Genomic DNA, 13,737 nt, shown 5'->3' on the forward strand with positions numbered 1-13,737 from the left:
GGGAAACTTTTTTCCCTTCATGTTATGTTTCTCCCACCAAAAAAAAAAAAAATCATTTTTACCCCACTCTCCACTCAGGGGCTTAAAATTACATAAACAAAAGCCATGAAGGAAAATGACTTATAAGCAAAAAAACAAACATTTCTGCCATGCTATCTACTTCATCTTAGGCAATAAGCATAGAGGCCATTCCCTGCTTTTGCGGGGGTGAAGGGGGGAATGAAACATTTTAGGGTAGGATAGGCCTTCATCTAGCTTCACTATGCAGACCACTACCTAACACATAGACAACTAAATTTGCCATCTCAAAATGTTATCTGGTCACTGATGCAATTTATTATTGGATCCTCTCAATGTGAGGAGTGGGGATTATCACCCCTTTTGCAGATGGGGAAACTGAGAGCCTAAGTAGCCTATTAGGCAGATAATAAATATTGGTGTAATGACTTGGACTTAAACAGAGTTAACACAGTTCATAAGTGATAAAACTGAGAATGAAAACTCAAGCTTTCCACTCAGCCTCACTATTTAAACTTATTTGAGAGGTTGGTTCCAGATGACTACTTGCAGTCTAATAATGAATTTTGTCCCTGAATTCCCTAGACAGTGTAGTATTTCTTCTCTTTTGTACTGGAAACAAGGGTGATCAGTTGTACTATAGACATGAATCTTCAGTCCCCCCTGTACTGCTTCAAGTCAGGAAAAGTGTAACTGGACATATGTGCGAAAACCATGGAATCTGGATTTTTGTTATGTGGTTATAGTGGTGGTGGTTTTAATCTCCCAAGAACAAACTTTGCCATCAGGGCTTGATTTGCAAAAGGCTGAATTGAACCCAACGTAGGAGCGATTAAGTGTGGCATTTTCCATCTGAGGGGAATGACTGCCTTGGTCACTGGAATTTGGGATGTTGGTGTTTTCTGAGACCATTTCCTGTTCCATCCTCTCAATAGCTGTGGCCAGTGACTTATGTCCCACTGCACTTGGCTCAAAAACCACACCCTCTTCTCAGTTTACCTTAACCACCGTGAGGCCAGGTATTACTGGCAAGCAGGTGAACTTACCTTTTGCAGAGGATGCCTTTTCTTTCCATACTTTAATTCCAGGTAGTTCCATAGGCCCTCCTCTGCCCATATTTCTCCCTGACCAAAATGTATGGGGTGCCTGGGTGTTCAGTGAGTTAAGCCTCTGCCTTTGGCTCAGATGGTAATCCCAGGTCCTGAGTTCAAGTTCCACATTGGGCTCTCTGTTCAGCTTCTCCTCTCCCTCTGTCCCTCCTTCACCCTGCCATATTCTCTCTCTCTTTCTCTCTCTCTCTCTCTCTCTCTCTCTCTCTCTCTCTCAAATAAAATCTTTAAAACAATGTGCTCCTCAAAATACTATCATCCATCATTCATACCTTCCATCAAGTCCCCTAAGGTTACTAGGAGTGTGTTTGTGTTTTGAGAAGCTTTATTTTGATTTAGGAGTAAAAGACTTGTTTATTAGCAGAATTTTAACTTCAGTGCAATAGACTACCTTGTGGTTGGATTTTCTAGAAATAAGGCTTATGTTGAGGGTGGCAGTGAATGCTGGTATTTAGAGAAGACTTAACTCCAAGCCAGGAGAGAACTAATGCCTTCTATGTCTTATGTCATTTAACAAGAACAGCCCTTCAATGTAGGTATTATTGTCACGCTATTTTACAGATGAGAGCATTGAGGCTTAGTAATACTAAGTGATTCTTTCAAGGTTACTCCATTAATAAGTGATGGGGTTAGAAATTCGATGCAAGGATTTCTGACTCCAAATATTCCTTCTAGCTGGCTGTTGACTCCTTTCATGCTTGCTTTTGAGATCTCAAAGACCGATCAGAGTGCTGAACCTGGAAACCAATGAATTCCCAGGAAAGGCAGAGCACCTATAGATCACGTAGAAGAGGTGTGGAGTATTTAAGAGTTACATGAGGACCTCTTACGGACTGAATATTTGTGCCCCAGCCCCAAATTCATACATTGGGCCCCTAACCCCCCAGTGTGATGGTATTAGGTTGGGGCTTTTGAGAGGTGATCAGGTTTAGATGAGGTCATCAGGGTGGAGCCCCAATGATGGGATTAGGGCCCTTATAAGAAGAGGAAGACACCAGAGCTCTCTTCTCTTCTCCATGTAAGGATACAGAGAGAAGCCATCTGTTTGCAAGCCCTCACCAAGAACTGAATCTGTTGGCACCTTGATCTTGGACTTCCTAGCATCCAGAACCATGAGAAATAAATTCCTGTTGTTGAAGCTACTTACTGTGCAATATTTTGTTATAGCAGCCTTGGCTGACTAAGTCAGTGCTCCATCTGAAAATATCGCCAGCCCCAAGTTCCTCTTAGCTCCCCAAGGAATGATTTAGGATTATATTCTTGGGTGCCGGAAGGTTTTGGATGCCCAGCGTTCATATTCCCATGTGTCTACACATTTGTGTGTGTGTTCATAGTAGGGCCCATCATGCCTATGGCCACTACCAGCCAGCTAGCTGCCACTGTAGCTGCGATTAATTTAATAAAAAACAGTGCTGACGAAATGGAACACAGACAGACTTACCCTCTGAGGCAAGACGGGTAGAGGGTGAATAGAGTACAGGGACTAGTGCGAAGTGCATGCACCCTCCAGGAGGCTGCCCTCTGCTCTACTGACTTGTCTATTGATACAGACCATTGCAAGGGTAGTCTGAGAGCTGACAGAAAGAGAATTTTCTGTAGACCTGTCAGGGAGAAGGGTTGCCTGCCTTGCAGTGATGAGAGTGGAATCTCATGAGTGCTGAGGTTTCTGCCGAAGCAGAGAGGTAATTTGGGGAGAGGCAACATAATGATAAGTTGTTGTATTTTCAGCCTAATCTTGTTTTAGCTTCTTTACATTCTATAGCCCGACCCAGTTCTCCATCCTATAGAAAACTCCTTTGAAGGCTATAGACATAGGTCCTTTTTCCAGTTTCCCTCCACTTGCTTACTTCTCTTTGGACTCCTCATCCCCTTATAATTGGGCTTCTGGCTTCACCATTCTACTAAGGTGAGTGTCACTGAGAATATTCAGAAACAAAACACAACCAGACTCTGGAGAGTTAAGTCCAAAGGACATTTTCCCATCTCCTGCCACCATAATCATCTGCAGTATTTGGCTCTTGGGATTGTACCTTCCTCGAATTTCTCCTCCTCATGCTCTTGTAGTACTTTCTTCATTCTCTTTGGTTCAACACCTTCATATGTTTATTCATTCTATGTGTTAGTTTCCTAGGGCTGCCATTACAAAGTACCTCAAACTGGGGGACTTACACGACAAATTTGTTATCTCACAGTTCTGGAGGCTGGAAGCCTTCAATAAAGATGCTCCCAGGGTTGGGTCCTTTTGAGGGCTGTGAGGGAAGGATCATTCTAAATTTTTATCTTGGCTTGTAGATAACCATTTTCCCTTTGTGAATCTTCATATTGTCTTGTTTCTATGCATGATTATCTGTCTCTGTGTCCAAAATCCCCCTCTATATCAGCACAGCAGTCATATTGGATTAGGGCCCACCCTAATGACCACATTTAACTTGATTACCCCTATCAAGGCCCTGTTTCCAACTAAGGTCACATTCCAAAATACTGGCAGGGCTATGGCATATCTTTTTTTGGGAGAGGACACAATTCAACCTACAACATTCAGTCAACTAGATTTGGTTGAATGTAATTTGCCTGACATTGAGCTAGGAGCTGGGGGTTTGGAACTTAAATGATGGATCCAATGATGGATGATCTTGGAAAGACTCAGAATCTAATGGGGAGATAAACCCAGACCTCAGGTTGTGTTGGGGGCTCAACAGGTGGTAGATTGACATAACCTGCTGATTCCAAGCCCAACCCTGGAGATTTCCTAGAAGTAAAGGAACATCCAGGGTTCTAAAGAATGAAAGCAAAGCCTGAGAAACCCTTGGAAGGAGGATTGTGATTCTGACATTAAGTGTTAGTGACAAAGGCAGAGAGAAGAGGTGCCACAGGGGGAGTCACAGTGCTGCCCCCTTCTCTCCATCACACTGTCTGGAATGCCTAATGGGCACTTCTCTCTCACCATGATGGGATAGGAAAACATTCCAACATCAGCTCAGTTGGTAGGGCAAAGGGGATTGTGGGATAATCTCAACCTAGGAGAAGAGTAGGTTAGGAGGAAAAAACATGGATGCAGGCTGATTGGCTTATTTTCAAGCATTTTCTTCTTTTACCCCCTTTTTACCTCACGTCTCCAGGCTGTTAGAGCTAAGGGTTTATGGCTTTCAGAGAGGAGCAGTGCTTGGGGCCAAGAAATGGTTTCCTCAGGTGCAGGATCACTTGATAAGCAGAAACCAGTCAGGGGTATGCTCAAACCAGGCTGCGAATATATTTCCAGTCAAGACAGTTGATCCCAGCAGAGGATGAAAAAGTCACAGGCCAAGTCATCAAATAGTGAATAGCCTAACCAAGAAAAAAAAGATAAACGGTAAATATCCTATACAGCACCAGAATAAATGGACCAGAGACAAAAACTTTTAAAGATACGTAGTATCATCAAGGAAGTGAGAGAAAGCGCTGTAATATGAAGCAAGGACAAGCATGGCTGTGTGTGGAGGGAACCCGGGTGCCCATTACTACGGGAATGGGAAGTTTAAATGAGCTAGGTCTACCGGTAGCAAGCTCTAGCCAAGTGGGGAGCCACTAATTTTATGTAAAACACCCATTTGATTCTTACAAGAGAAAAAGAGCATTCCGTGGCCAAAGTAGAAAATAAGATTTTCACACCATGTTTATTAAAACTAAAAGCTCATATATTGATAAAACAAAAGTATACATTTTATAAAAAGCAGAGCATGTGTGAGATCGTGCACGGAACACATTGAATGACTGTCTATGTGACATTTGTTGGGAAGGAGAGTGGAGATCTGGGAGAGAAGGTGAAAAAGTAAAAAAGAAAAAGAGGGACTGAACTCTGCATCTTGAAATAAAACCCATTGCTCCCAGCTCTGTGGCCAGTGCTTCAAGGTTTCTGCCCTCTTTCCTTTCCTTTTTACCACTCCTTGGAATCTCGATGTTCCAATCACTGGTAAGGACTTCCACTGTAGCTGAGGCATCAGCGCTAGCCGGTTGCTGATGGGCGGCTCTAGCCTCCTCTGGTCTCCTCTCTGGTCCTAGAATTCTAGCTGTTGACTGTTCCACCCCGTGTCTTTAGGCATGCCAGGCCCAGCTCCATGCTCCTGGACCAGGCAGAGAACATGGTTTGTGGAAATGGTGACCAAATGCTTGTTTGGGTTTCCCATCTTCTAAACTTGACTGTGGCCTCCTATGTGGTACCTGATGGTTAAATGATGCCAGGGAGGAGAAGGAGGTACAATTCTGACAGAGGTCAGACCATCTGATGGCTTTCTAATAGTTCTGAGACTTCCTACTGCCCCAGAAATGGGATTAGGAGCTGAACTTCTAGGACTATCTCTTTAGGGCTTTCTATAGTTGTCCTCATGTTGTCCCAGCTGGTCTTAGGACTATTTTGTTATAACATGATGGCCACGATCTGCTTGAAAACAGATGTATGGAAGCATTTGGAGGTGAAGTAAATATTAGTCGGCATGGAATTTTATAGTTCTCAAACTCTATAGAGCCTTATGGCCTCCTGTGAAGCCCTAGGGACAGGCTTGTCACCTGCCCACATCACTTCACAGGTGCTTTGGTTGAGAATGGAGCGGCTGAGTGCAGACCCTGTTGTCTCAGATCTATGGCTCTCAGACTTGGAAAAGTTTCTTGACCTCTCTGTTCTTTATTTCTGCCTCTGTAAAATAGAATTTATAACCAGACTTAACCTCATAGGGATCTGTGAGGATTAAGATGAGGGAAATACACATGAAACATTTAGAACCAAGTCTCCCGCAGAGCATATGCTCAGTGAGCATTCTTGTTGTGACTTATTTCAGATAATGGGACTTGGGGTAAGATTTGACTTGACAAAGGAGTTTTTAAGAAAGTTTAGGACTTCTGCTTTTTAGTTCTTTCTGTAATTTCACAGATGGAAAGACTATGACTCATTCATAATCACCCAGTTAGTAGTAGAGTGTGAATAATGTCTTGCCAACCCCCCCCCCACACACACACACCATGCTCTGTGCCCACCTCTTCTCCCATCAGCTACTTTGGATGTCTTCGCTCCCTTCCTGTGTTAGTCATTTCTCCTGGGTCACAAGCAACAGAAAACAATGCCAACTTAATCAGAATAAAGTTTTATCTAGCTTTGGGGACCCCTGTATCCAGATCTACTAATTCTTATCTCCTTAGCTTCTCCTATCCTCCCTCTTCCCAATGAAAAGGTCTTTCCTCCAAATTATGGGAAAAATCCAGTGACACACTCATGCTCTCATTAGTCGGGTGTGTGGTATGTGTGCCCATTTTTGACCCAGATTTTGTGACCAAGGGGCCCACATGCTCTGGCTAGGAATGGATCAGATGTCTGATCCTGGAGTTAGAGATGAGTAGCTAAGTCCTCAGCACACTCTACAGTGGCTTTGAGTGCAAGGGAAGATGCTCCCAATGGAGAGATGGGAACAGAGGAATGATTTCTGGGAAGACAGCAACGACACAGGTCCTCATTTCCAAAACTTGACTTAACCCCCACAGAACTGACTACCTCAAAGTAAGCATCCAATAGCTTATAGGAGCTGGGCCATGTCCGTTTACATTACCAAACGGTTCACTGCTGGTTAAACTCCATGCACCCTCACCCTTTGCTCCCCTTGGTGGTTGCTATTTCTTTTCTGCCCCCATGGCTCTCCTGATTTCTTGTTCCTTTCCCCTTTTGGGGTGGGGAGGGGCAGAGGGAGAAGGAGAGGAAAATATCTTAAGCAGACTCCACACCCAGCATGGAGCCCAGTGTGTGGCTCAGTCTCACAAACCTGAGATCATGACCTGTGCCAAAATCAAGAGTCAGATGTTTAGCCGACTGAACCACTCAGGTGCCCCATCTTGTTCCTTTCTTTTTAATCAAAGATTCTCAGGTGGATGCTCTTGGAGACGAGTATCTAAACTTTAGACTGGGAAAGTGTGATTGGCATGGAACCTCTTAGGTGACTTTACATTGCCAACAGTGTCCCCTCGGTCTCTGAATTTTTAGTTATAATTTGAGTGGCAGTGTTGGGCCCTAGAGATCCTATGGGAATGTAGCACGTCCCCTATGGCCGCTAAGTGGGGTGAGCTACCCACCCCGGTGAGTCAGGCAGCCTTTTCTGTGCAACTCTAACTAAGACACTGGCCTCTAAGTCCCTAAACAACCCCGGTCTTAGAAATTGAACCTCTTCCCATGTGCACCATCTCAATTAGCATGACTTGAAGCATTCCAGCTACAGTTCAGAAATCCAGGCTTCAGGGAAAGAACTGCAGAGGCTTCCTATGGAGGGTCGTCATTTGTGGAATCTTCTCTGCCTGCCCTGATTGCAAAGCCCCAGTGAGAAAAGCCTTCATTTTATTATGGGAAGTTATTGATGCTAATATATGGCAGTCGGTGTTGTTTGCAATCTATTTAAACATTATTTTGTACTGGCTCCCCGAAGAGTCTGTATTGCAAAAAAAAAAAAAAAAAACAAAAAAAAAACCCACAATTTCATAAATCTAATAAACAACTAAACAAATACATGCCTTTGCGGATTGACACCACGTGGAATGGCTGCATTTTGGTTAGTTTGTTCAATAGGATTGCAAAGACAGCTATTTGTACTTATTTGTGCATGAGTAATTCCTGTTTCCTTGGAAGTAAAGCCAAAGGCAGACATTGGCTGCTTCTCTGCGCATCTCTATGTGTACACAGGGATCTATAAATATGAATGCGCCTATTTCCAGAGTTTGAAAATAAAACGACCAAATATTTTTTGAATGAAACTGGTCTTGCTTTTAATTCATACCAGCTCTCTGGAACATATGCTAATAAAACCACTGCAACCATCGTGTGTTTCTTTGGAAACCTCCGGTGTAATTAGCCCTTTCAAGAAGGGAACGAAACTGGATTGGAAACCTCAATTTGAAATACAGTGAAGCCAAATACAGTGTCTGATTACTGTGATCCAGTTTTTTCCCTGTGCTTTGATTCCCCAGCAAGTCATTATTTTAGGCCTTTGTCCCCTTTCAACGACAGTGATAGTCCTGGCATAAATTTTACCAGGTAGCTGAGAAACTTCCAATCCGGTGGGCGTGTTTCTTATTTTCTTTCTTTCTTCATTCCTTTCCTCCTTTCTTAGGGTATTCTTAGAAGTAACCAACCAGGTGGTGTGCTTAGAGGGTCACCCCTGGAAAGTCAGGAGTCCCTCTTGAGCCAGGCTCCAGACAGACCTTTCCATCTCTTCCCCTTCGTCTGTATCCCAAGATACTCAGACCCTTGAGTCTCCTCTTCCCCCTGGTTGCAATCCCTTCTGCTGAAGGGAAGGATTATATTGGGGTGAGCTTTCATGGTAGAGACCTTGGAGGAATCTGGGAGGGCTGATAGAGGTACCTCCTGGAAGAGTTGAGCTAGAGTCCTCAGCTGCCTCCTCCATGGGCTTCTGTCATTTGAGCTTTGTGTATGGAATGAAATCTTTTGTGTCCTGTGAAAGGAATCCCTCTGTGAGCCTATGAGAAAACTCTTTGTGCCTTGGGAGTCTTCCTCTGGGGGAAGGGAACTAGAAGAACAAATACCAAAAGCATAATAAATCCTGCCACTGAAAGCTGGAATTTCCAAGTGACTGCTCTGGTTCTCCTACAGGCTCTTGGGGTTAGGCCTTAAAATGCTTCGCTATGCACCTGACTCAGTGACTACCCTGAGGGAAGATTTGTTCTGACTGATTGAATTAGATTTGCCTGATTTACCCCAAAAGCATGCACTGAGTTGAGCAACGAGGATCCTCCATACCCCGGTCTCATTCCACCATCACAATGTTTAAAGTAACCCTGTTTCTACTATTACCTGGATTTCCACCCATTGCCTTAGGATCGCAATGAAGGCTCTTACTGCAGATTATGGACTCTAGAGGAAAAACCAAACCGGTGGCAGCACTGAATTCAATTTATAGGAAACCACTCCTTTCAGGTTCTCCTTGTAATTAGTTTTCGTCAAATATGGCAATGGATTGCAAAATCTCAAATGAAAATTATGTTTGAAACCTGTCTTGAGACCCAAAGTACCATCATCCGTAGGAATTCTCTTTCCTCTGGAAATGATAATAGATGTCCTAAGCCGGTAGCTTCTGAGGCACTTGGGATAAACCTGAAATAATCCACAGTGGTTTCCCAGGACTTCAGCACCGGGCCCCGCCTGACACTTGGCCTTGTCTTGTTCTCACCTACTGGTCGGTGTGGCTTCTCCGTGCCCGCAGTCTACCCTGTTTGTCTTGCTTCTGGGGGTAAGTGCTATTCCCTTAGCCTGGACCACTCTGCGCCCCCCTGTTCACCTGAGAAATCTCACTTTCCAGATTTCCTGTTAAACATGCTGTCCTCTCCTGCACTGCAGAAGAGGTCAGTTCCCTTGTCAGCTGTGCCTGAATAGATACTGGGGGCCCATCCTCCCATATTTGTGGTTACTTTTTCAGTATCTTTGTCATCAGAACAGAAGCTTCCTGAAGGCAGGCACTGTATAGATTTCTTTCTCTTATTTGCAAATTTGCAGCTGTCAGCACTAGCTTTGGCGTCTAACAGTTACCCGGTAAATCTGCGTTGGACAGATGTATGCCTGGGACAAGAATTTACTGTATGTAAAACTTTTTCTCTGCTCTCTTTTTAAAAAGAGCACACACTGCACTCTGCATCATTTCTGTATGAGAGCTAATAAATTAAAAACCATGGCATCATTTTCAACGTAATTAGCTCAAAATAGGCTCCGTTCTCTTTCAGGCATGATCTAGGGCCTCATGGGTTGCTCACGGGGCCTCTTGGTAGTTATTTCCAAGTTCACCAGTATGAGCCCAGTAATAGATATCCCAAGAATAGGCTTTGACTTCACATTGGTCCTTTTCTCTGGTGTGTGTTGGAAACACTAATTTTATCCCCTCCACCCTCCCCTCCAAACTCCAGGATATTCAGTTAGGTCTGGATAGAATGTTCTAGAAATTTTGACTGGAAAGTGAAGTAGAGACAGCAGAGAATGCTTAGTCCCCATTCATTTGGTTATAATGGCACCAGACTCCCAGGACATCTAGAACATAAGGAAGTCAAACTTTAGTAAATCCCGGGCATCCAACTCTTTGACCCTGGGAAGGCTGGCATGGAATGTTCTCACCAGGCTTGTGTCTCCACACTGACCACTTCCACAGCAGCTGCCTTGCACCTGTCCCAGGAGTCAAGGGGCCCGGGCTTCCCTTTTGCTGGAAGATGAGCCATCCCAGCTGTAAAGGACTCCCTTTACTCCTGATTTAACCTTAATGCTTTCTTAAATCTTTGCTGTGTACTCTTGGAATCCTCAGAACTTTTCATTCGTAATGCAGTTTTATTTTGGACCATTAAACTGTCTGAATTCTAATCAGCATTTAAAAATTATTAACTTCTCAGCTTCTAAAATGTTTTGAGGCATGTGGGTCTACATAGCCCTAAATCTCCATAGGCGGTGTGCACACAGAATCAAATGATGGTTTTTAATGGAAAGTTACACCTTTGAAAATTTACATAGGAAATAATTTTTTGATCAAGTTAAGGATATATGTTGTAATGATTTCCTTGGGTGGCACAAAACTTTACGGCCATAGGAAATCTTCCCCTGCCTTCCCATCCAAGTGTATCGTGGTGTTAATGACTTCTTTGGGAAGGGTGAAGTCTGGAACCAATTTATGAGAACTTCATCTTTGCAGCACTTATTGAACTTGCTCAGAGAAGTTAGAATCTTTTCAGGCTAAGAAAATACACTTTCAGACAAACATCAGTTTACCAGTGAAGCGTTTCCTAAAAATGGTACCCATCTATCCATTATAAAACCGTTGAACACAAGTTTCTTCTGCCTTCATACTTTCCTGGATTGGTTCTAGCCATGCAGGGCCAAGTCAACAACTTCAGGGATAACCGGGAAAGGGCAAAGGCTGTGTTGATGAAGGCGGGAGCTTTCTGACTGAACGGACTGTCTTCTGGATCCCCTTCAGTTTCCTAACGTGCAGCGTTGATTAAGCGTTGCCTGTGTGCCCGGTGCTGTCCAGGGCTTTAGAAGGCTGCAAGATGTATAGGTGAAGTCCTTGCACCCAGAGTTCCTTGCTTCTAGTCTTCTGAAGGCGTTCAGAGTAGACCTCGTACGAGCATAGGTAATGGGGTATAAAATGAGGTCTGAGAGTGCCTGGTGCGACCTTCCTGAGTTACCCTAAAGGGCATAAAGCCACTTTAGAGAAGAAGAAAGTTTTGGTTTATGATTGGAAACACGAGCTTGAGGAATTCATCTCAAAGTGAATGTCTGAAGCTGGCAGCAACTTCTCTGGCCTTCGCTTCAAGTTTCCTCTGGGATGAGTTGCAGACTCTGTCTCTGAGTTAGCTCATTACCACAGTGGTGTCTGGGTTATTACTTCACCACTTCTTCCTCCTTTTAATCATGACAGAGAAAGGACAGAGTGGCAGCCGGAGTGCAGAGACAGCTCCTTAGCATGAGGAGGTTGATTTAAAAAAAAAAGGCAAAATGTTAAGTCAAAAACATAAAAGCACCTTTCTTTATGAAAAATTCAAGTTGTGCAGGGCCTTCTGGAATTAAACAATTGCCTATGTTTGTCAGTGTCTGGATTTATTCATTGATGCCCTGCCTTTTTCTAGAATGATCTCAAGTAGACTGAAGCACCACGTGACATACGCCAAAATAACACAGGTGAAAGTGGGATAGAAGGGGACCTACAGACGGGTGAACGCAAGGTGCTTTTGGAATAAACACCCGACAGCGTTCTTAGCACGTGGTGGGTGCTGAGTACACACTGGCCAGGAACGTGAGGAAGTTAGGAAGCGTAAACCCAGGCATCTGCCAAGTTGGAGCAAGGGCTAATGGTTTTGTTTAGATGATCAGGGACATTCTGGGATTCCAGCAGATTGCAGTTTGCAGCTTATATCTACAATAAAGGTAGACTTGCAAATCAAAGTAAATATATTCCTAGAAATCACTTAGTGATTAATAAAATTAGGTACTAGTCACTCATAAAACTCTAGCATATAGCATTTTATTTTATTTTAATTTTATTTTTATTTTTGCATGTAGCATTTTAATACGTCTTAAGAAAACCTCAATAGAGCTGGTTTTCACAATAAATTATTTTTTAAAAAGAAAGCGGCTCTTAAAAACCTGGTTTAAATTTTCTAGAAGGCAGAGCCAGAAGGAACCCTCCAGAATGCTTCATGTGCCCCCATCTCCCACCCTTGTTCTGCAGCTGAAGAGGCAAACCAGGGAGTTGACAGTTCTTGCTCAGGTTTGTGGAAGAGTCAGGTGGTGGCTCTGAGTAACTTTCCCTCTGATTGAAGCCCAGCCTGACCACCATTTCCTTGCCCCAGTTTGGTCGGGTGATGTGTGGCTTAGAAAGTAAAATGGAATAAAGCCTCGGGAGGTGCATGAGGGGATGCTGAAAAGTAAGGGTCTGTGTAATTGTTTGGTGAATTTTACCAGCGGTGATATATCAAGATTTTAATTTGCCTGGTGATGCGTCTGCTCCCCCGTAAGCCGTATCCAGCTTGAATTTGATAGGATTTACTACCAGTGGTGATGACTTTGATTCAATAGCTGATGTATTTACAGAAATTCAGGAACAGGTGTTTGTGATTCGGCAATGGCTCCAGCACCTCATTCGATATGCAAGTTAGTAGGGCATGTATCATACTTATAAGAACCCCGTTACATTCATAATAGGGGGATTTTTTTTCCCCTGGGCAAAATCTTGAAGTTCATCGGTGAAGTTACTACGTATTCGTGGCCATGTACGCGAAAGTTGGTGAATCTGAACTTAAATTCCCCCCCCCCCTTTGTTCTTTCTGAATTATCTTGCTGTCTGAGAAGGAAAGCATGGAGGAGCTTTTACTCTCTAAATTCTCAGCTTTGTTTTCTAGCGGCCCAGTGGTGAGAGGTAATGCGTTAGGAAGTGCTTGGAAGTGATGTTAAGTGAAAATCTTGGCACCTCAGGAGAGGGGCCAGTAGGACATTTAGTAAGGCCTGAGTAATGCCGCTGGATGTTGGGATAAAGAGCTCATTCGGTCTCCTGGGTCTCTAGGCCTTGTTCTTGCTCCGGGGCTGTGAACAAGATGCTAAAATACATCGCTGATCCCCTGCCTCTGGGAGCTGCATCGAGGCTTAAGCTTGATTTAAGCACACAACACCTGGAAATGTTTTTATCCTCTTCACTCCAGGCTGGATTTGAACTGCTGACTCGGAGATGAAGTGTCCTACCGTCTGGATCCAATCCCTACCGTCAATCAAGCTCCTTCCTCAGACGTTTTCTATTGTGCTGGGTCCAAAAAGGTGATATTAAGTGGCCCTGCGAAAAAGCAGGAGGTTGCCGCTATGGTTGGCATCGATGGTTAATATTGACGTGCCGTGGTTTGGCTAGAGTTCTTTTATTAAAATAAAAAGTGAAATGAGCTTGTATACCGTAAACCCAGACCAGAAAGACAGGCCATGGTCTATGCAAAGAGGACAGTTTGTACCGTTTGGCACAAAAGAAACAGATGTATTTTTCCGAAGGGGCTTGGTGACCCCAGGCCTCGTGACCATGTGCACCACGGATGGTCTAATTGCCTCATTTACGTGGGAGGCCACGCT

Source organism: Nyctereutes procyonoides, unplaced genomic scaffold, assembly GCF_905146905.1.
Source record: "Nyctereutes procyonoides isolate TBG_1078 unplaced genomic scaffold, NYPRO_anot_genome, whole genome shotgun sequence".
NCBI classification, from domain to species: Eukaryota; Metazoa; Chordata; class Mammalia; order Carnivora; family Canidae; genus Nyctereutes; species Nyctereutes procyonoides.